The sequence below is a fragment of the Diceros bicornis genome, unplaced genomic scaffold (genome assembly GCF_020826845.1).
Source record: "Diceros bicornis minor isolate mBicDic1 unplaced genomic scaffold, mDicBic1.mat.cur scaffold_92_ctg1, whole genome shotgun sequence".
Taxonomy (NCBI): domain Eukaryota; kingdom Metazoa; phylum Chordata; class Mammalia; order Perissodactyla; family Rhinocerotidae; genus Diceros; species Diceros bicornis.
Window position 1 is genome coordinate 1,611,809 of NW_026691812.1, and position 24,942 is coordinate 1,636,750.

At 36.9% G+C, this 24,942-nt stretch overlaps 2 long non-coding RNA genes across 4 annotated transcripts in view; both read right to left on the bottom strand.

The window, feature by feature from the left end:
• Positions 1–549: 549 nt before the first annotated feature.
• On the bottom strand, positions 550–16,574 carry LOC131403841 (uncharacterized). Of its 3 annotated transcripts, none has more exons than XR_009219563.1 (5): positions 16,491–16,574; positions 13,917–14,181; positions 6,896–6,991; positions 5,034–5,115; positions 550–2,081 (listed from the first exon to the last, which is right to left on the bottom strand). It is a non-coding gene; the product is annotated as an uncharacterized LOC131403841 (long non-coding RNA). The 3 variants fall into 3 exon arrangements; XR_009219564.1 differs by lacking the exon at positions 550–2,081 and adding an exon at positions 3,226–3,448; XR_009219562.1 differs by lacking the exon at positions 550–2,081 and adding an exon at positions 3,802–4,668.
• Positions 16,568–24,942, bottom strand: part of LOC131403842 (uncharacterized) — a 45,627-nt gene continuing 37,252 nt past the window's right edge. The window contains exon 3 of the long non-coding RNA XR_009219565.1: positions 16,568–16,621. This is a non-coding gene — a long non-coding RNA (uncharacterized LOC131403842). The remainder of the gene's footprint in view (positions 16,622–24,942) is intronic.

Sequence of the window (24,942 nt, forward strand, 5' to 3'; positions counted from 1 at the left end):
AAAGATGAAGATTCACCTCAAATAGATAGACAGATTCAATACAATCTCAGTCAAAATCCCAGCAGGATTTTTTGTTTTTTTGTCAGCAAGCTAACTCTAAAATTTATATGGAAAGACAAAGTAATTAGAATTTCCAAAACAATTTTGAAAAAAAGAACAAAGTTGGAGGACTCACGATACCTAATCTCAAGGCTTAATATAAAGCTACACTAATCAGTGTGGTATTAGAGAAAAGAATGACACACAGATCAATGAAACAGAATCAAGTCCATAAGTAGATCCACACCTATATGGTTAATTTATATTTTACAAAGATGCAAGAGCAATTCAATGAAGAAATGATAGTCTTTCAACAAATGATTCTGAAACAACTGGACATTTTATTTATTTATCTGTACTTCAATTTATATCTCACACCTTGTACAAAAACTAATTCAAAATGCATCATGGACCTAAATGTAAAATATAAAACTATAAAATTTCTAGAAAAAAAGTAAGAGAAAATCTGTATTACTTGATGTTATACAAAAAGATTTTAGATCTAACACTAAAAGCATGACTCATAAAAGAAAAAATTAATAAATTAGACTTTGTCAAAATTTAAAATATTTGCTATGCCAAAGATATTCTTAAGAGAATGAAGAGACAAGCCATACCCTAGGAGGAAACATTTGCAAATCACATATCTGACAAAGGATTTACATCCAGAATACTATAGAAAGAACTCTTGAAACACAGCCATAAGAAGTCAAACAACACAATTTTTAATAAATGAGCAAAATATTTGAACAGAAATATCTTCACCAAAGAAGATATAAGGATGAAATATAAGTAGACGAAAAGATGTTCAGTGTAATTAGCCATTAAGGAAATGTTAATTATAACCACAATGAGATTCCACTACATATCTATCAGAATAGCTAAAATCAGAAAAGCTGACAATACTAATTACTGTGAGGGAGTGGGCAGCTGGAACTCTCACTCATTGCTGGTGAGAATGCAAAATGGTACAGTGACTCTGGAAAACAGTTTGGCATTTTCTTATAAAGTTAAACATACACTCACCGTATGGTACAATAATACAATCAATTCTCCTTATTCACAGATTCCACATTTGTGAATTTGCCCACTTGCTGAAATTCATTTGTAACTCCCAAATCGATACTTATGAGGCTTTTGTGGTCATTCCTTGGCGTGTACAGAGCAGTAAAAAATTTGAGTCACTCAACATGCACATTCCCAGGTGAGATTGAACAAGGCAATGCTCTGGCTTCTTGTTTTAACTCTCATATTGTAAATGTGTCCTTTTCTCAGTCTATTTAGTTTTCTATGGTTTTTTTTTTTTTGCATTTTTGTTCTTTTTGTTGGTGACTTTGCTGTTTAAAATGGCCCCTAGGTGTGTAGTGCTGAAGTGCTGTCTAGTGTTTTTAAACTCAAGAAGGCTGTAAAGTGCCTTATGGAAAAAATGTGTGTTAGATGAGTTTTGTTGAGCCACAAGTTACAGTGCTGTTAGCCATGAGTTCAGTGTTAATGAAGCAACAATGTGTATTAAATACGGTGTCATTAAACAGAAAACACATGTAAAACAAAGTTACGTATTGATCAGTTGACAAAAACATTGCGGCTAGAGGCTCACAGAAACTTAACCCTGCATTTCTCCTAGGAACAATGTCTCATTACTCGCTAACTCAGTGTTCAAGGTGACTTTATAGAACATAACTACCACAAATAACAAGAATTGATTGTGACACCCCGAGATATTTACCCAAAATAAATGAAAATTTGTGTTTAAAAAAATCTATATTTAAGTTTTATAACAGTTTTTTTCATAATTGTCCCAAACTAGAAACTATCTATATTAATTTTCTGTTACTATCATAACAAATTACCACAAATGTAGCCACTTTCAACAACGCAAATTTTTATTTCACAGTTTCCATAGATCAGAAGTCCAGTCGACTCAGCTTAGAATCTCACAAGGCTGAAATCAAGGTGTTGATAAAGCTAAGTTCCTTTCTGAAAGTTCTCGGTGGCAGTCCATTTCCTTGCTCGTTTTTCCATTTTCTTTCCTGGCTGTTGACCTGAAATTTATCATTACCATTACATCTGGTTAAAGATTAGGGAGATTAGGGCAGTTTAGTCTTTGCATTGGCTAAAGACCCATGGGATCTGATGAATGCAGGATGATCACTACCAAAATGAGGATGGGGCTCTATATGCTGAGTCTGGATGAGATGGTGACCAACGCGAACAGAGTTGAGATGGCACTGAGCTGAGAATTCAATGAAGAGATATGAATGATGCAGATCTCCTTCTGACTCCAGGTATTTCATAGCTGCAGCTCCCAGGTCTGTAGAAAACTACTCGGAGCGCTGAGGTCTCACCTCTCTATTCTTGGGTATGTTCCCCTCCCACTATGGAGAAATTAATGTAAAAATACTCATTTCCCTATCTCTTCCCCTCCAGGTCCTCCCAATCTCTCTAAGAACTTAGTCTCTACCTAGACAATTCCATTTGCTTCACTCGCAAGAAAAGTAAAAGAAGCATTATGGAGCTGCGTTTTTTCTTCTGTTGTGGATCCATTTTTATTAGGCAAGCTTGAGGAGCTCAGAAAGGGGAAGTGCTCAGTCTAAACTCTGGGATGGGCATAAACTTTGCCTCCTAGGTAAGATAAACCTTCGCCTCATACCTGCAATTATATCACTCTTGTCCAGGGATATAAGTAGGTACCAAAATAAATCATAGAAAACTAAGACGAAAGGTTCATCATTGAATCTATGTGGTTATTTGTATATGTACATTTATGTATGTATGAACTACTAAACCTTGATCACCTCACTAAATTCCCAGACATTTACCACAATGTAATAGTAGTTATCACAAAGTAGTTCTTGAATATAGGATATTTAACTCAAAACTCACTTATTTATATCAATCTCAACAACAGGAACTTGAGAGAGAAACTTCAATTTTCCTGCCCTATATCTTTCTCCATCCAACTAGATGATCCCCTGGCCACTACATTAATCTACCCATTCCTCTGCATAGCCCCAAATGCCAATGAACCCCTGCAACTGGAAGTCTCTACCATAACCTTCATATTTTTTAGAATCAAAGCCTTGGTCTTTCTCTACTTATCATCTGCCCCTTTAGATTTATTATTTCTAGCAGTTTCACTGTTTTTCATTTAATGACACAAACTAAAATTCTTGAATCTTATTTCATTTATCTCTTTCTCTTGCCTATACCACCTATATACACTCAGTCAACTTTTTAAAATATTTCTCAATTCATTCCTTTATTTTTATTCCCATTGCCACTGCCTTGGTCTAGCTCCTTTGCAGTCCATTCTTTGGCTATTGAATTACCTCTAAATCAGTCTCCCTGGCTTCAGTTTTATTTCATTCACCCATCAATCATCCCAGGTACCACAGGCAGATTGACCTACCTAATAAATGGAAGAGATTTAGTTTTTAGCTTATTGAAAGCTACCAGTGATTCACAGTATAAAAAACTCAATATATATTTGTGAAATGAAAGAATAAATATTACTCAGATTGTCTATCATGGAACTTTGCATATGAGAGGCACTCAAGAATTGGAATAAATTTCCAATTGATATTAATTTTTAATAGATCTTGAAAGAGAAAGTCTGAATGCATAGAAATCTAAATATTTTCCTCATAAAGAAGATAATCAGAATTGTCTCCTAAAATATGTCTCAACAATATTCCAGCAACACTCCCAGATCTTTAAAATGATCCTTTTAGCAACTTTAGTGCTAACTTCATCGTCTTAGTGAGCTCCTGGTATGCTTAGTTTCACGTAAGGGTCTTCACAAAGTGAAATTTCCCATAGATTCAAACATTTCTCCCAAACTTCTGATTTTTTTCTGTAATATTTCAGGTATGTCACTATCATAGCCTTTGTTAAATACAAACACACACACTTATGCACACACACATGCATTTAATAAATGAATTAATTTTTGAAACATAAAAGTAAAGCTTTATGCCAATTGCAATATTTCATTTCTTAAGTATTCCTTCAAGTTCAAAATTAGAGTAGTTTTATTTATTTTCAGTGTAAATAGAACAACTGAAATCCCTCATTAGAATTCTAAATACCTAAAAGTCAAAACATATATCAATTATACTAAACCATTTAGTCTATCAGGCAGTTTAATAATTCCCAAAGGAAATGAGAAAGCTAATTACTTGGGTAATATAAATCCCCAAAAAGCTAGTCTCAAGCATAAAAATAGAGGAAACAATAACACTATACAGCAAGGATAGAAAGTAATTTTTTCTAGAAAATCCCTTTTCTTCAATTTTCATGGTTCAGGTTATGCCAGTCGTATTCAATAGCTATGTAATTTTCTCTCTCTAACCAGTGACGACTATTTTTACAGTGGAGAATGAGTTCTGTACAAGGTCAAAAACAGTGTGAATGATTCTATAAGGAAAGTTCTTTGAACAAAGTTCATTTAAGACCATTTACTAGCAGAGGCAGAAAACTGTTTCCATTATCCACATGAACCAGCATTACTGCTGTAAGTCGGAAGCACGGTTGCCCAGAGTGATGTGAGTCATTAAGCTTCAAGCAGACGCCAAGACTCAAAGGTCCAGGGTGTTGCACGCTGTTCCAGTATAGTGCAGCCCTTATCATCTAGGCAATCAGAGGTCAAATGAAGAAAGCACGAGTCTACTATTACAGAAGATTATTTGGCATACACTCTCAATTTTTTACTGTCTTCCCTGGTGGTCAATAGCGTTAACCTGAAATGCCATAAATTTTATACAGAACTTGCCATAAGAAGCATCATTCCTTTAGATAAAACTTGAAAGTGAATTGCCTACATCATGAATAACTTGCTACTGCATGCCAATTTACTGCTTTGGGATGACCACTGATGCTCTATTTTTAGTGAAAAGAAACCTAATAATTTCACTAGTCCCAATCTTCTCATCACCACACTCTGATCTCTGCCCAGTCAGCATTAACACAGAGAATGTTCAGTCGGGAGGAAGCACCTGGTATTGCCTCCTTATGCATACAGCCGGAGGGATGGGATATGGAAGGAAGAACCACAGACTTCTCTTTGTAAGCTGCATCCTAAATATGAGCCAGAAGAATGAATATTTATTACACTGACTTTCAAAAGGAAATATTTAAAATTGAAGACATAATGAGACAGAAACAGAACACCAAACATACTAAAATTCATCAGATAATTTAATGGTTTTCCAGTATTCTCAGTCTCTCCCTCTATGACTTCTCCTTTTCTGCCTTCAAACATGTTCATTACTACTTTATTAAAAATCGATTTTTAACTCATGCTACCCATCGTGCCAACTAATGTTCTTTCTGTTTCTAACACTCAAATTCCCCTTGTTTTATGCCTTCATCCCTCTCTGTTCTCTCTTAGAACTCCATGCTCCAGCTGTACCAGACTAGGGACAATTTCCCAATGGGACCCGATCTTTCGTTCCTGGCCTTTGCCAATGCTGCTCTCCACTTCAAAAGTTTTCCATGCTTACCTTCCTTTCTTAACAAATTCATACTCTAATCACCTCCTCTTCCAGACCTGTTATGACAGTCCAATAGGTTCAACTTCCCTATGCTCCATTTGTATCCAATTTTTATTTCTATTTCATCACTTTTCATGCTGTGTTTTACTTGTCATATTATTTGACTCAAGAGTATATTCTCCTTGAATATAGGAACTGTGTCTTTTATCTCTCTAGTCCCGGCCTAAGCACAGTCCCCAGCACTCAACAAGTACTGAATATTTATTGAATAAATAAATACAAATAAACAAAATGTATTCAAAACAATGATTTCACTGTGCTTTTGATCCACAAATTCAGTCTCTAGGAATTTATCTGAAGTAGTCTATTAGACAACTGTGTAAAGATGTCAACACATACAGGGGACACAACTCTATGGTATTGTCTTAAGTCTTGAGCTTAGTGGTGAGTATATGTACGTCCATTTTATTTTCCTTTATATATTTTTGTTATGTCTGAACTATATCCTAATGAACTTTAAAAATATAAAGATACATATAAAAGCCACACAAGAAAATATTATTTATAATAGTGAATAACTCGGAAAAACTAAAGTATATTTCAATAGGATACTGGTAAAATTAATTATAGTACACGGATATAAGTTGAAGTCTACATAAGCATCGAAAATCTTAGATCATCTTTTTCATGGAAAAATGACCATGATATATTATTCAGTGGGAAAAACAAGCAGATTGCAAAACACAAATTATATTATGACCCTATTTATTTTAAACTGTGTATTAATACAAAAGGTACCTTAAAGGTAAAAGGTTCATTGTGGTTAATTCTGGGTGGTAAGATTTTAGGATATATACATATTCTGCTTTAAGTATGATTTAAATGTTTCTAAAATAATTGATTAATATTCAGAAAAAAATGTTGTTTTCATTTGAAAAACAATTTCCTCAAAATATTAGGTAATTTGTTTTTTATATTTCTTTCAAAATCAAAAGGAATCCAGAGGGTGTTTTGTTGCTGTTTTTGTTTTTATTTTGATTTTTTATTTGTTTGCTTCAAAACAGGTAATGATCTATAGTTAAATAATAAACCAAGGAACACACAACAAAACAAATTTATTTTTTAAGATAATATATAAAACATCTCATTCTTTCCTCTTTATGTTATAATTAGAAAGCACAGTTTTCCTATGTTCCTATTTTCTACCCATATTGTGGAAGGAGAAACAGGGGAGGGACAGGAAAGGGGAAAATGAAGACTTGATGAGACAAAATAAGGCTGACATATAAAGATAGAATAAGAATTCTCAAATTTATTCAGTCCCATTCCTCTTTGAAAATCTCATGAAAAATGTGTATCCTCACCGAAAAAAATGTCTATTCACGCAGCCTTTGCATATAACTTGAGTGGATTCATAGATTCTGTGAAGCAGATGCACACCTCAGGACACAAGACGTGATCTAGAGAGACAGAAAAAGCAGAACACCACACAGAGCTAGACGCAAAAAACTGGAGAAGCAAAGTCTAGATGCAGATTATCTGTACGGCAAACCTTTCTCATCTCCGTTAGTTATAGTTGCTACAAACGCATTTTAAAACCAGAGAGTCTTTATCACTTCAGACAGGAGTAGGCAGTAACATTTCTTATCACTTGTCTTAAAAAGAAGATTTTCTTTTGAAAAGGGTGGATTCCAGCTCTAGATGCAGAAATGCGGAAGTGAACATCTGCACCCATGCTTTAACAACTAGAAAAGATATGAGCATAGTAGGTTCATAACAGGTGACACTCTGAATGGAATTTCATCAAGCCAAGCTTTGTGATCTTGAAAGTCTGGTTTCCCATAATCCAAATCTAGAAACCTTGGAAGGAGAAGATGCATGAGGTAGGGGTTGGGGATTGAGTGTGGGGAAAACATGGAAGAACAAAGGAGGCTTAATCAGAATTTAATTTAAAAAAACAGTTGAATGGGAAATTAGACAATTTTGCAGAATGATATCTGTGGGCTAATTTCAATAATTTACATCTGAGGAGCAGTTGCCAATTTTTATTCATACTGTAACCTAAGGAACTAAAAGTTTGTTATATAACAAACTTTTTAATATAGGATAGAGTTTGTTATTTTGTCTACAACTAATCTATTCTTCCTACTGTGCCCCCCGTTGTTTGTGAAGTAAATACCCAATCTAATCTAAAGTTTAGTCTGATAGCAAAAAAGAGCCCCTCAGGACAAGTTCAGTCTCTTAGATAAAAACGCTCAGTCTTGCAGACAACATCCCTCCAGCCGCTTCTCTCCCTAAGATGAGACAGCTGTACTGCTCACATGCTCTAGACTAGAGGCAGAGGGGAGCAATTTACGATTCTTGAATACAGGTTGCTTCCCAACCTGTCGTCAGGCTCCTCTAGTCTCCAGCACAGAAGTTGGCCCTGGTAAACTTTTGGTCCATTCTTCTTTGGTTGGACCCATGTTTCTGCTCAGGGTTCAGGGACAGAAGGTCTCGTCGTATCTCCTGCTGGCACTAAAGATAGTTCTAAGGCCTGACTTTGATCCTACCACTTCCTGGCACAGATGATCCATCCTATGGCCATGGCTAAAGGGCCATGCTGCTAGTCCAGTGCTTTCTATCAAGTTCTCCCAGCATGTGGTGTGGGTCAGTCTGCAAAGTGCACATCTACCTTCCTCCCAGAGTTGCAAAGAAGGGCTTGAAGAAGTCCCACCTCTCTTTACTATGTGATATACATATATATATATATATATATATATATATTTTTTTTTTTGCTGAGGAAGATTCACCCTGAGCTAACGTCTGTGCGAGTCTTCCTCTATTTTGTATGTGGATTGTCATCACAGCACGACTGATGAGAGGTGTAGGTCCGCCCCTGGGATCTGAACCCATGAACCTGGGCTGCCGAAGCAGAGCGCGAGAACTTAACCACTAGGCCACGGGCTGGCCCTTACTTTGTGATATTTTTATCTATCTGACACATTACCTGCTCTAGATTGAAGTCTGGAGAATAGAAATTGAGACCCCTGTGGGGTTTTTTTTTTTTCTTTTGGTGAGGAAGCTTGGCCCTGAGCTAATATCTGTTGCCAATCTTTCTCTTTTTGCTTGAGGAAGACGGTCACTGAACTAACATCTGTGCCTATCTTCTTCTATTTTTTGCATGTGGGACCCCGCAACAGCATGGCTTGATGAGCAAGTGTGAGTCTGTGCCTCAGATCCGAACCCAAGAACCTGGGCTACGGAAGTGGAGCACGAGAACTTAACCACTACACCACCGGGCCAGCCCTAGAGACCCCTGCTTTTGACCACTTCACACGATACTTTGTCTCTTTCATCTTTCTCCTTCCCACAATCCCTCAAGACTGGAAAAGTGAACTTTCCCCTTTTCCTCTTCCTCTTCTACCTATCAAAATTTCTTCTATTGAAAACCCAGTGTTCTAACCTGCTGAACAAGATTTCTCCCATGTTTAAAGAGAAATAAACTTTAAACAGTTCATCAACCACCAGCCTGGTTTGCAAAGCAAAGGATAGAAGCGAAAACTCTCCTTTTGAATTTCAGAACCTAAGATCTCTTCCTGGATTCATGGATGCTCAAGTGAACAAGAGTGAAGGAAGGCTCAGGAGGTCTTCAAAAAGGGAATCACGTTAAAAATTTAAGCTATTAACGTTGCTCTATATCCCACGTCATCCCTCTGTTGCCCCTGTGCACACTCAGATAAATTAAGCATCCCTTAACAGCAAAAGTTAATTTACAGGAAGCATTGACAGAAAAGTAATAGATAGAAATACCAGCGCCTGCCCCCTCCTCTACTTTCCCACTTCTGGCCCCAAGGCATGCTGGGATGGCTGTGGTGCACAGCTAAAGCAAAGATCATTGTTCCTCCTAAACCATGGTTCGGCTTCCAGCACTCAGTTCCGGGAGGAGATTCAGTGGAATTGCACTGAGTCTCAGGGCATCACCTTGACTGAAAGCAGGGAAGCACTTAACACTATGTGAATTAGCCTCCGCCAATGAACAAAACTATATAGTTCCTTTCCCAATGTCCGTCCATCAGAGTGGAACCTGTTTTATAATTCTCTCTCTCCCAAGGCTCTCATAGCAGAATTATTTCCTCCTGAGACTCCGAAAGAAGAGACTCGAATTGTCTATTAGCTCAACTACTTTATCTTACTTAAAAAGACAAGTTTAATAAATCAGAACATGCTTATGGCTGAATCCTGTCTGCCAGTATCATGCTATCTTTAATTCATGAGTGTACGGACGACACGAAATTTCAACAGTAGTATGGCCTTGAGTCTTTTTTTAATCTCTGGGGGAAAATTCCCAGGTACAAATTAAAATCTTATTTCACATTTTTCATCCCTACTTCCAAGTTGATATATTCACATCCAGAATCTTTAGAAATAAAAGAAGGTAAAAGCGATTCATGGTGAGAAGCAGAGGAAAAGAGGGCAAAGTTCAAGTCTACTTTTCTAACCACCCTAGAAAAACCAGATGTTCTCTGAAAAACCACATTTGAGAACATGGTGAGAAGGACATAACAATTTGCAGATGTTGGGGATTGGGGCTGGGACATGGTCCCATACAGAGTTAATAGTTAATGGGGAGAGGAAAAATTTGTTCCTTGTCAGGGTAAGCTGGAAAACACTTCCAGGGGATATGCCTTAGTCCATTTGAGCTGCTATAACAAAATGCCATAGACTGGGTGGCCTATAAACAATGCAAAGTTATTTCTCACAGCCCTGGAGACTGGGAATCCAAGATCAAGTCCACTGGAAGATTTGGTGTCAGGTGAGAATCTGCTTCCCCCCAGAGGGCTGTCTTGTTTGCTGTAACCTCACATGGGGAAAGGAGCAAGGGAGCTCTCTGGGGTCTCTTTTATAAAGGAACTAATCCCATTCACGAGGTCTCTGCTCTCATGACCTAATCCCCTCCCAAAGGCCCCACCTCCCAATACCATTACACTGGGGATTTTTTTTCAACATATGAATTTTGGGGAAACACAAACATTCAGTCCATAGCAGGAAATTGGAAAAAAGAATTCAAATTTGTTAGGCTAGAGTTTTCAAATTCATCATCATTCCAAGAGGTTTTGCTCTGTATTAACAGGGTTGTCACATTGTGAGGCAAGTTGCCCGGCTTCTGTTGAAGTATTCTGTCAAAACATTTAAGCTTCTCACCATCTTTCTCACTAAATCCTTGTGAGAATTATTCAATTTAACCCTTGCAAAGTATTGATTTCATAAAATTTTTGAAAACACAAAACATTTTTAAAGGAAAAATTCTACTTTAATTACCACATATCTCCCCAAGTAACTGAGCTCATTGAAGGCAAGTAAAGAGGTTTGATCATCGCTGGTCAACACTATGTTACACCTGGCATATGGCAGGCACTTGAGAGAAGAAGAAGGGAGAGAGAGAGAGAGAAAAACAAAAGAAAGAACAAAAGAATGGAGAGAAGGAAGCAAGGAGAAAGGAAATAAAGAACAAAGGAACACAGAGGGAAGATGAATAAGTAAATATTAGACAGACATAGCAATGTTTCCTGACTTATACAAAATAGTAAATCTTGTATCAGTTGCTGACAGAGAATACCTCAGGGAGTAACTGAAGGAAAACTGAAAAAAAATAAATATCTTTTAGGCCAGTAGTATTCTGAATATTTGAGAACGGTCAGGTCTGGGCCTGAGGAAAAGTCCTCAGATAGCAGATTTGGCCACGGCAGATCAAATCTCTATACCACGCAGTCACAGGGGTCTTCAACGCCTCGTGTAACTGGGGAACACATGCTGAGAATGTCCAAATAGTCCGCCTGTGCCACAGACACTACAGCTCTGGAAGCTTTATTAATTCACAGCTGCTCTCAGAGCTGATGCTGTAAAACAAAGAGATCTGTACTCTGGGAGGGGTGTGTGTGTAAATATGTGCTCACATAAGTGTATGCAAGCAGAAGGATCAGTCTTGTTTCATTACCTTTTGTGTATAATATTCAGTAACTTTGGATAGCTTTCTTCTGGTTACAAAACTAAAATAATGATTAAGAAATTTTGGAAAATCACACCAAAAAAGAAATAAAAATTATTTATAATGTCTCAAATAAGCACTATTAATATTTTGGTATATATCTCCCAGGATATTTTCTACTAGGATTATACTATGCATAACATTTTATAAAATATTCACATAATATTAATCATCCTGAATATTATTGCCTGCCATGAAGTATATATTCTTCTGCCATGCATTATTAATGCCTATAAGTATTCCCATCATATAGATTCGAGGTCCTTCAATAATACTCTATGGTTGTAAATGTGAGTAGTTTAGATTTTATTTTATGTTTGCTGTTAAATATTAGTGCTCTAATTCACATCCATGATTATTTCCTTAGGGTAAATTTTAGGAGAAAAAATTACTTGATCAAAAGATATTATCACTTAAAATATTCTGATACATATTACCAAATTGTTCCACACAAATGTGTCACTTATTCCCTTCTATAACATGTAAGTCACATTTACCTGAACTATTGCCAACACTGGCTATCATTTTTCCTCAATTTTTCATATTTTAAAATGAAAAAGGTATAGATTTTTATTTTCTTCAATTAATTGTGAGGTTAAATAAATCCTGTTCTTTTTTCATTTTGTATTGCTTTGTTAGCTCATGTCCTAATCACTTTTTTGTTATTTGTGTTTTCATTACTCATTCTTTCATTATTTTTTGTAAAGGCTCTTTATTTCATGAGAATATTCACTTTTTGTTTTTTTTTTTAATACTTTATCAAGTTGTTTTTTATTGTGGTAAGAACATTTCACATGAGCTCTACCCTTTTAACAAAATTTTAAGTGTACAATACAGTATTGTTAACGATAGGCATAATGTTGTGTAGTAGGTCTCTAGAACTTACTTATTTTGCATAACTGAAACTTACTTTTTTTAATTTTTATTCATAATACGTTGACATTCAAGAATTTTGAGTTTTTTGTAGACAAATGTACCAATTACCATTGTTTTTACTTTTAACGGATCATGATTTGAGGTAGAGATCTTATTTTCTTATATTTGATAATGCTTTCAGCTTCACTGTTTAAATAAACTGTTATTTTCCTACTGATTTGAAATTTTACTTTGCCATATATCAAATTCTGATTACAATTAAAGCCTGTGGCTGACATTTTTATTCAGTTCCATTAATCTGATTGTTGGGATTTGGTGCTAATCACATGCTGTTTTGATTACCACGGTCCAGTTTTGATATCAACTACTTGGTAGTGCTATTACACCTTACCCTTCATTTTAAAAAAAGAAATGTATACCCTTCTCCCCTTTTTTGTTCTTCCATTAAACTTTTGTATGACTTTAAGTTCCAAAAAATTCTTTGGAAGTACATAATGGAATTGAATTAAGCCTTTAAATTAATAGGATAAAATTAACATCTTTACAATATTCATACTTCCCATCCTGGAACATGATATACATTTATCTAATCAAGGCTTTTATTGTGTCTCAAGTAAAGTGTATTAGCTCTATTTATATAGGTTCTACACTCTTCTTGTTCATTTTATTAGTCCTTGATCATCCAGAAAATATTTTGGGGGGAGCCTTTCATGAACCAGGCAATGTGTTAACTTATTCCTGAAATTCTGCTACTAATGTGAATGAAAACTGTTCTCCACAACGTTTCGTGATCATTGATGATAAATAATATAGCTCTTTATTTTTCTACGTGTATTTTATAAATATCTAATTTCTTGTTAACCTCAATAATTTTGAGTTATCTGGATAGCAAGTCACATTATCTACAAATAATGATAATTTTGCACCATCTTTTTGAATATTTTTACTTCAAATTTGTGTTTCTTTATAGTATTTGGTAATGGATTCCAGAATAGTATAAAGAAGGACATATTAGTAAGCCTAGAATTAATCATAATAATATTTGTCCCTATGATCAATTTTCATTCTTCATTTTGTGTATGTTTTCTCTGTTTTACTTCATTTTTAATTATGAGAGCTTTGTCAATTTTGTTAGACTTTTTAAGGAAGCAATTTTTGATATTAATCTATAACATGTGAAGATTTTTCAAATTATTAAAGTCTCCCTTTTGCCCTATTATTCATGCCTATGTTCTCCTTAATTTTTATTTTCGGGATTAAAAAACATATTTTTAATAGAACACAATTATTTCATTTTCTTTCTTCCTACTTTAATAAGGAAGGTTTCAAGGTATAAGTTTTTCTATTATTATATGTATGGACGCATTTTCTAAACGGGACAAAATTTTAATTTAAATTTAATTTAATTTTAATTATTTAATTTTTTCATTTAATTAATTAAAAATTAATTTTTTTAATTTAAAGTAGATTTAATTTCTGACCATGAGCTACCAGCCTGTTTGGTGCAAAGAACTTTCTCAAGTCTTTTCTGTGTTAGACTTTACACCGGTGGTTCACAAGGAGTCCACTCCCGGTACTGGGGCCTGTGGAGTTCTCTCCCATATTAATTTTGAGCTCGGACATGAGACTGGCTTTGGCCCCGCGTCAGCAGCCATGATGCGAGCCGAGGGTTGATAAGCATTTGTACACTGGGATTGTCTTCCTGGAACCCAGTCTCCATGCTATGAGGAATTCCAGGCTATTCTCCTAGGAGAGAAGACACACGAAAATCTTATGGAGGATAAGACACCACGTGGAGAACCGAGGTGATCTGGCCAAGCTCCCAGCTTCAAGCAGCTGACACTACATGGAGTAATACACCACCCGGTCAACCAAAAGGATCGTGAGAAAAAAATAAATGCTGTTATTTTAAGCCACTAAGTGTTGAGAATGTTTGCTATGCAACAAGAGAAAACTGACAGTTTTTCTGTTTAAACTTGATCTGACTCACTGATTTTTCTCTTTAGCCAAGTTTCAGAGAAAGCTGCCGAGCAGGAAGATATCTCAGTCTCCACATGTCAAGTACGCCACCACACCAAGAAGGCAGGAATGTCCACAACTAAATGTGGATTGAAGAACCATTTTTTTCTCTTCTGTTTTCTGGTGCTGATGAATCCTTGCATCATTTCTGTATCATTTTGTTAGGGATCCAACAGAAACACAGGGGATGACTTCCTAAATATCGATACTTTCAAAATCCTTGAATGTAATTCTAAATCATATCTCCTTTTGAAAATGTAAGATGTCATGCATAACATTTGACCAAAGATGATTTGCTGTGAGTTATAGATCTCTCTAAATAAATGAGAAATTTGTGTGCCCTCTCCTCAGAAAAATATGTCTGTATGAAGAAAGGAATTATTACAAACAGTTTCAGCAGGTTCATGGATCACCTGATGCAAAATCATGGACTCATTAAGGAAAATATGCGGTGATTTTCAAATATATTTTAGCCAACTAATCTGCCCTCACATAAAAGCTTACTGGGAAGAAAAACAAATAAAACAGAAAAAAACAGAGCTATCATAGTTGAAACCAAGGTGGTGTCTGACAACCCTCCTGTTGCCTCTATCCCTCCATCTACTAACCACCACCACACGTCCCTCACAGAGGGACCACTGTTTTAAAATGACACGATAGAATTTAATACATGCAAGAAAGAGGTAAATACGTGATGGGATGAGAGCCAGGGAAGTTCTGACCCAAGCTAAGGGCAAGTATAGAACAAGAAGAGATTGAATTCATTCAAGTAAACGTAAAAGAAAATACTGTATGAATCACTGTGGACAGAGGTTCAACATGGAATTAAATCATCTGCTGCTTTCAAATAAGTTGGATGACCATTGCACTTACAAATTTTATGTGTCAACTTGACTGGGCCATGGGGTGCCCACATATTTGGTCATACATTATTCTGGGTGTATCCGTGAGGGTGATTTTGAATGAGATTAAAATTTAGGGCCCGGCCCGGTGGCTTAGCGGTTAAGTGAGCGCGATCCACTGCTGGCAGCCCGGGTTCGGATCCTGGGTGTGCACCGACGCACTGCTTCTCCAGCCATGCTGAGGCCGCATCCCACATACAGCAACTGGAAGGATGTGCAACTATGACTTACAACTGTCTACTGGGGCTTTGGGGAAGGAAAAAAAAAAATGAGGAGGATTGGCAATAGATGTTAGCTCAGAACCGGTCTTCCTCAGCAAGGAGAGGAGGATTAGCATGGATGTTAGCTCAGGGCTGATCTCCCTCACAAACAAACAAACAAAAAAATTTAAATTGGTGGACTAAGTAAAGCAGATTGCCCTCCATAATGTGAGTGGGCCTCATCCAATCAGTTGAAGTTCTAAATAGAACAAAAGGCTGGCCCACCCGGAGTAAGAGAATTCTCTTGCCGAACGACCTTCAAACCAGGACATCAGCTCTTCTTGGTTCTACAGCACTTCCAGCCTTCAGACTAGAACTGGGATATGAGCTCTATAGATTTTGGATTTTCCAGCTTTCATAAGCTCATGAGACAATTCCTTATAATAAATCTCTTTATATATATAATACATATAAAGAACCCTGGAGAACCCTGACTAATACAACCACATGTCCCAGTGTGTCCAGGACAGACTAGGTTTATGCCTGTGGTCCAACTGTGAACATGAATAGCTCCCCTTTTCACTCACATATGCATCCAGTGTTTTGTTTTTGTTTTTGCAAAGCAGGGAGAGGTTGTGTTTGCCTGAAACGCATCACAGGCAAGACTGGTGGTGGCCCCAGCTCAGTTTAGAGGGCAGGAGTTGCACCGAGTAAGGCAACCAGCGGACCTTCTGGGGCCCTGGGGATGAAAGCCCCCACGGGTGGCAGTGTGGGCAGGTGACAGGGTTGGCTGGCTGGGAAGAGGCGGCTGTTGGCCCTACCCAGGCTGTTTTTTCCAGGGCCAGTGGAGGCTAGTGGCAGTGTGGCCTGATTTAATGCTCCCTCCCAGCCCTGCCCTGCCCCTCGGGCATCTACAGAAGACCCTGGTTCTTACCAGGTTGTTCTAGTGGACGCAGCGGTATCGAGGTGTCTTTGCTCCTCCTCAGGGCAGTATGTTACAGCTTAAGCAAACCCTGCAGCACCAGCAACCCAAGAGGAGAGACACCAGTGAGACGGGACACGCTACTTAAATAACCAAAAAAGAAAAAGATAAGAGTTCTCGTGAACAAAATTCTCAAAATTTTTTTTTTCTCAAAGTTTACAACAATGGCTTAATGGAAATGCTATACCTTAGGTAGAAGGAAACACAAATAGGTTTCACATTCACCTTTTCCTCCACACAAGTGAATCGAAAGTTCTAAAGCCTTAAAATATATCACCATTTTAAGTTCCATCCTATAGGATTATATCTTCACACTTTGGTTCTTTTTCCAATTAATGGTCCATTTGCGGAATGCATATGTAGTTATTTCAGTTCTGTACAACTCATTAGAGAGCCCTCTCAGTAACGGGCTTCACTCCCCTCGGTCTGATGTGAATGTATTCATTAAGGACATACCATAAAATAACTAATAAAGTAAATTTGGAACATTTAAAAAGAATAAAGCACAACTTACTTTCCTTAAAGAAATAATTTAATCTGTTGTGACTGTTTTAAATATTTGAAATAGGGAAGAAATTCTTTACAGGTGGTTTTTATTGTAACTTGGAACTGACTCCTCATTCAAATGTGCATATTAATGTCTAATGCATATCAGAGCAACTCCTGTGGGAAGAATAAATGTGTTAGACTGTGCAAGTATAAAGAATAAACATGAAACCTGGCAGAAGGTCAGATGGGTGGAACTTCCATTCTGTTTCTCTTGCCCTGAGTAATTGCCCAGTTTGCAAGAAACCGTTGTCCCATTTAAATAGCAGGGTTGATCATGATGTAGTCTGACTTGTAGATGAAACCCTATGTAACTGTGTTGCTCATGCAATTCTACTCAATCATTTTTTACTTTTACTTTTCTATTGTTTCAAGGAGGGGCCAGTTTGCACCTTCTTGATTAAAGAATGATTTCTTCAGCAAAACTCTCCTACCTCAGACACGTTGACAGTTATATATTGAGAATAAAAACCCTAGATTTTTCACTGGCAACCAAAAATTAGATGTTTTTTCCTTCTCTACTGACAACAGGAAGTTAACAATAATTAAAAGGAAAATATTGAATAAAACAGTAACTATCCTAGATGCATCCTATAATATGAATTGTATATGACATATTAAAAGCAAGACTAAGTTGTTAATTGACAAATTGTGAGACTGTTCATTTGACCACAAGTACTGTCACTTACAAATAAATAATTCAACTGTGAACCAAGATCTAGAGATACCCTTCACTGCTTTAGACATAACATGGTTACCAAGAAGGTGTCATTTGTAAGGCAAATTCCCTCAAATTCACACGTGTGCTGTTCCATTAAACTCCCTGTCAATCTAGTCTTATACCCACATTTAACATTCAAATTCAAACCATACAGACAACAGTAAACAAAACCAGTGTACTATCCTTAACGTGCAATGCTAACAAACTTTTGAAGAAACAACCATTTTCAACTTATCTCTTTCTGGTGTATTGCTCCTGAGCTAAGATAGGTATTTTTTAAATGAGTATTTCAGTATCAGTGATAGGTGATACCACAGCTCTCTTGTTTTCAATATTGCCCAACTCATATGTAATTGAAAGAGAGACAGGACATGGAGTTGAAAAAATGATGATGTTATTCTTAGCTACACATTATGATGGTCATAGATAACTGTAATAGTAAAATACCAAAATATATTAAGAATTCTATTAGTTTTATGAAATACACATCGAAACTCAGACTTCAAAAGGTCTGAAGTAGACTATAAATAAATGACATGAAGTAGTTTTCATAGGGAACATATAAATTTGTTTAGGTGAAATTAGGTCTTTAATTGACAGGATGGCAAGTTATAAATAGTCAATTCAAGAGGGTGGAAAGTAATAGGCCATTTAAGACCATTCTCAGACTTTTGAATCTCTAAATTTCTGTTTTCTCTGTCTTACCTCTCCCATCTCCTGCTTCAGCCATTTATAGCAAGGCATCTAGCCTCAAATAGGCTGGCTGGTCATGAATAAACCATCCATCTAGCAATGCATTACACAACCCTCGTATGGAAGCATATTCGTTAAATATTTAAGATATTTATATTCTGTTCTGGCAAGAAGGCTGATTCCTGGATGCAAGATTCAGGGTCACTGGATAAAGGGGAGCCACTCCTGTTATTAGCCAACCGAGGCAAGACAGAATGCAATGGAGAGGCCTTTGTTTAAAAGTAAAAATGATGCATACTAACTTGATAGACTCCTTCCAACCTGTGCTTTAATTCAGTGCATTTGCATCTCAGCCCAAACCAAGTAAGACAACTTATCAAAGCCCTTGCCTCATCAAACGGCAAATTTTAAAAAATTTTTGTACCTCCTTGGTACTGTTTCTCTAAATTTCTAAAACCATTTGTATGTCTCCCATGGGGAAGACAGGTCACTTACTTGATCCCTACTTTCTGTGCTTCTTAGACACCCAAGCCTTCTCTATTTTCTTTGACCCTCAGAGTCCTGAAGTTCTAATAGTCCAATGGCCCTGTGCAGCTTCTGAAGCCAATTTACTAGCACATTCCACCCCCCCCATCATCTTAGGTGAATTTTCCTAAATTTAAAGCTCCTTCATCTCACAAAGCCGTACCATTCCCCTGTCCCACCTACTGCTTTCCCCTTGAGTCTCAACATCCACTAGAAAAAGATTGGATTTGTAAAACCCCTGACTGAAGTTGGTCTATGAAAATTTTGGCCCACTGAAAGAGCCAAATTCACTTCACCTCATCTCTCCTGTACACTTTTTATTGCTTTCCCTTAACTTTCCTTCCTTACTTGGTCCACATTTGTTTACAGCATATGAGCCAGCAGTGATATAAATGTGTTACCAACAAAGAACACATTTCTTTTCATCATTAACATTATCTGCCCCATAGGATTAGGCTCAGATAACTATAAAGTAGAATTATGATATATTCAAGTTTTCAAAAATTATCACCACACTTCTCCTCTTTTGACAAGGGATTGAGTAGAGAGTTTGGCAATTTAAGACTTATATCCAATTAGAGTAGAAACACAGGTATTGCCATACATCAGTGCTGCAAAATACCATTTTTGCAGCCCTATGAGTAATATTATTTTCTAGTAAGCAATCATTTCTTCACTTAATCCCATATTAGATCGTACCTCTGTCAATGTTTGTAATGAAGGTGAGCAGTTTGTTTTTGGCCCCAGGACATGCTGTTAGAAATAAAATGTGCAACTTCCACTGTGCCTTTGGGAAGCATTTAGACATCTGTACACTTTACATCGTCTTTCCTATGTTGCCATAGAGAGTATCATCTTGTCTTCTTCTTTGGCAGCTCTGAGATAACATACAAAGCTGGTGTTGAGTTATGGAATGCCATTTGGAGACCCCTCAAAGCGTTCTCAAATATAATTCACTTCCTTTGGAAATATGTATTATCCGTTCTTCCAAAATACAATTTAATTATGCACTTTCATAAAATGTCATCATCCTAGTACACTTGACATTTTTAACACATATTCTATTCCTGTCATCTCTATCAATGACAAATGACAGAATAAAGGCCTCGTTAAAAAATTATATCATCCAAGGCATTTTATATAATTAGGGGCAATTAGAATTTATAAAACATTTAAATGAATTTAGCTTTTCTTTTAAAGCCGATGAAGCTCATAAGAAAGTCAAAGCAAGCACTGGACACTCAATCTATCAATCAAAAGGCGCGATTTGAAGCAGGTGCCAGATGGCATCCTGGCAGCATCACTACCTCACCTTTGACCTTAGACGAGCACCTCATCCTTCCCAAGATTGTTTCTTCATTTGCAAGACTAGAGAACTAAATTACAAGCTTTCTAAGATTCGTTCAGGCAACGAATTCATAACCTCTTAATATTTACTGGGTATCTATATGTCCAGAACTTACTAGATGCTATAAGAGATCTAGACATAGCTCTTATCTTGAGTTGCTAATAGTCTATTTTTGTAAGAAATAGGGAAAACATTAAAGCACAATAAAAGACAATTAATAAACAATTACCGGAGTATTTACTAGAGATTGTGTGGTAGCTAACCTGTGTTATAGAAACTAAGAAAAGGGAGAGATAAGTAACGGAAATCTCTGCATTTAAGTTTAATAAGAGCATCCAGATTCTCTTCAGGTGAACTATAGCCCGCTTTTCTTAGAAAATCTACACCAGATGAAATTATATCCAATTCAACTTGTATCTATTGAATACTTTCTACATAACTAGTTAACTTATTTCAACACAAAATTTTCCTTTCCTATTTTGTTTCATCACTGTTAGTTCTTCTACTAAACTTTGAATCCTCAAAAGCTCTTTGGAATTGTTTTTAGTCCTTTCTCCCTTAATCTAGGAAGTCACTCAGTGTCACCCAGCAACAAAGTAGTGTAGACAGAGTTAGGATTCAGGTTTTCTACTATTTAATTCTCCCCTATGCCCAGTGCCTCTATTACCACACTCTTCTGGGCGAGCTCCCTCTTAACAGTGCTTCCTGCACACTGCCACAACAAGCATCCTCAAATCACCCCTTTCCTGCAAATCCCATCAGACTATACCAGGCAACTCAGGCAGTGAGAAACCTTAGAAATCATCTAGTCTTCTTTCTCTCCACCACCCACAGGCACATCCTGTAGCAACTACAGAATGGCAGCGTCCAGTGCTATTAAGTGATTACTTAGTGCACTGACACTGTCAGGATTTCATCCCAAATTGGGACTTTTCCCACAATCAACCAACATAAATTTTCTCATTTATGAAAATCAAAACCTAATTCCTACCTTAAGAGTTACCATGAGAAATAAATGAGATAGTTTGTGCCTAGTATACAGTAAGTGCTTCATGCTGTATTAACCATGAATTTTTATTCTCTATATGCTGATGCTTTGACATCTGGGGCCCTAATGACCTGGGAGGGACTGCCCTTCTCAGGGTTAGCTAATTCCTAGTGATATCGAACAACTTGCCCATGAGCACAACTTTCACATGCAAATCAGTCAATGCAGAGCCCACACACCCAACCCTCTCTTCATCAGCCTCTCACATTGCAGGCCACTATCCATCTGCCCTAATCACCCTAGGGCCAGGTACCAAACTATTGGGGAAGCTCCTATACCCCATAGCCCACTGAAATCATTCAAACTAGCCAAAGCTAGTCTGCTTACCCTGCCTTGCCTATTCCTTCTCATGGAAACCACAACAAAGGATCTTGCCCATATTTTCTCCTCAGCGTGAGCAACTGACCCTTCTGACTGACACTGGTGCTTCCCTGTGAGGCCCTGTGTTGCGTGCCATGCCTCCTGATTCTAGGGGTCTGGGAATACAATAAACTTCTTCCTTTATGACAATCACTCCCATGTCTCAGCTTCCCATAAAACAAATACATATTAATTTTCCCCTTTCTGACCCTCCCCAAATAATGGATATCCCATCCTTAAACTTCAGCATCCCCAACTGTGACTCCTAGAATTCTCTCCTGCCTAGTAAACTCATAACCAAGACATATTATGTTCTATTTACCTATGGCCTGGCTATCTCCCCTGTCCCTCTTTCAATAGACACATCCAGTCGTGGGTAGAGTTCTACATTTTTCAAATGGTTTTCCCATGTCTCAGGTCATTTTCCTCCTAGATCTGATGTTCTAACCTACCTTCTAGATTTTTTCCTATGTAGTTTTTCTTTTCTTAGAATAAACAAAACTTGGTTTTAGTCTCAAGTCTAGAAACTTTGTCTGTGTAGGTACTCCAGAACCCTCGTCTTACCTCTCAACACACTCAAAAATGAAAAGGCAGGATTGTGTCAAGAGTGAGAACAATGGATTAAGAAAGACTTGATTTTAAAAACTGAATCCACTGTCTGCAGTTCTTGGACAAACTGCCTCTCCGAGGCTCAATTTTTCACATGTAAAGTGCAGACAATCATACCACCTATATCATAGAGTGCTTATAAACATTAAATGAGATTAACGTATGTAAAGTATCTGATATACAGTATGCTCTAAAAATGGTAGCTCGTATTGCTGGGATTTAAATTGTGGTTGGTATGATGGTAATGTCAGTAGTAGTGATTATTACAAAAATAAGGTCATCACTGAAAATAAACTTTGTAAGCGCCTTTAAAATGTTTATATCTGTCACCTTGGAAAAGTATGGTTCAATATTTGGTTTTAAAATAATGGGCTTTTTTGCATACCTCCATGTAAATTTTTTTTTTAATTTTTTGTTTATTGCAGTAACATTGGTTTATAACATTGTAAAAATTTCAGGTGTACATCATTGTACTTCTATTTCTGCATAGATTACATCATGTTCACCACCAAAATACTAATTACAACCCATCACCACACACATGTACCGAATTATCCCTTTCACCCTCCTCCCTCCCCACTTCCCCTCTGGTAACCACCAATCCAATCTCTGTCCCTATGTGTTTGTTTACTGTTGTTATTATCTACTACTTAATGAAGGAAATCATATGGTATTTGACCTTCTCCCTCTGACTTATTTCACTTTGCATTATACCCTCAATGTTCATCCATGTTGTCACAAATGCCTGGATTTCATCGTTTCTTATGGCTGAGTAGTATTCCATTGTGTATATATACCACATCTTCTGTAAATTTAAAAACAAGTCCAACCATTTAAACATCTATCGTGTGGAGGCAATTCTTTTTGGATCAAACTTATTTTTTAAAGGAAGAGCATCAATTCGTTGGATGTATGCGTTCAGTGTTCATTTGCTTAAAACATGTCTACCTCCAAATATACAACAGAAAAATAAAGATTAAGTTTACATTTGTGTAACTCTGCATAGGTTGACTTTTCTCATGCGTTGTCATTGGATCCTTACAAAAATCTAGTGATATGAGCATAAAAAGAGTGTCATGAGCATAAAAGCATCATTATCACCATTTCACACATGAAGAAGCTGAAGGAGGGAAAAGTAATTAAAATTAGTAGAATGTCTAACTTCATATATAAATGATTTTCATAATAACCGTGACTACTCCACTAAAATGGCTCTTGTCAAGGCCACTTAATACCTCCAAATTAACCAATCCATCAGTTACTTCTACGTCTTTATTTTATTAAAGCATTTGACAAAGTTGACCCCTTCTCTTTTCTTGAAATATTTTCTTCACTTAGCTTATTTGACACTGAATTACATGATTTCTGTTCCCACTTTCTCTTGCTCCTTCTTGGTCTCTTTTTGCTGGATGCATCCCTTAGTCCTGACTTTAAATTATGGAGTAGCTCCGATTTTTCTCTTCTTTTTCTATAATTTCCATTTAGATGACCTCCTGCAGTCCTACTGCCTTAAATATCATCTAAATGTTGGTGACACCCAGACTCATGCTGTAGCCCCAGACCCGAACCCCATGAACTGCAGGCCTGAATATTTACTAACTTACAGTACATCTCCATGGAGGTCTTACAGACACCTCAAAACCTAACTTAGCCAAAACAAGTATATTTATTTCTGACCCCAACTCTAATACCATCTCCTCTCCCAATCTTCTCATGTCTAAAATGATTCCTATCATCCACCCAAAGTCAGAAACAGAGTCCTCATTTTTCCTAACTTCACAGAGCCAATCCTTCAGAAAATCTTGCCTGCTCCAACTGCACAGTATATCCCCCATCTACAACTTCTTCTTTCCACAGCTATCTCTCAGGTTCAAGTTTAATTATTTCTTACTTGGACTACTGAAATACCTTTTCACTAAGGTCTCAGCTTTTATTTTTGCTCTCCTACATTCCATTCCCTATGAAAGAGCTACAGTAACCTTTATAAAACATACATAGATTGTATCACTTATCTGTTTAAACCCTCTAAAGACTTCCCATTATTGGCAGAATAAAGCTGAGCTCATTATTGTGGCTCCAAAGCTCCTACATAATCAGTTCCTTGCCTACCTTTCTGATCACTTCTGGTACAATACTCCTCATTTATCACATTCCAACCATACGAGACACCTTTCTCCGTTCCTTGATCTTGTCAAAATTCTTCCCACCTCAGGGCTTTTTTACAAAAATTCCTCTGCCTGAAATGCTTTCCCCCTATATTTTCAAATGGTTGGGGGCCTCTCATCATTCAGGTCTTTGTTCAAATATATACCCAGGACCTAGTAAGAGCTCAATCAATGTGGGCTGAATCAGTGGCATGAATGAATGAAGTGGCACCCCCTCAGAGAGACTCTGCCTGAGTATCTGAAGTACACCCATCTAGGTATCTGTCTCAGTCATTCTTTAACATTACTATGTTTTATTTTTCTCACAGAACTTATCACTCTCTAGAATTATTTATTTTCAGATTACCTGTTGATTAGCTGCATATGCCACAAAAATGAAATGTCATGAG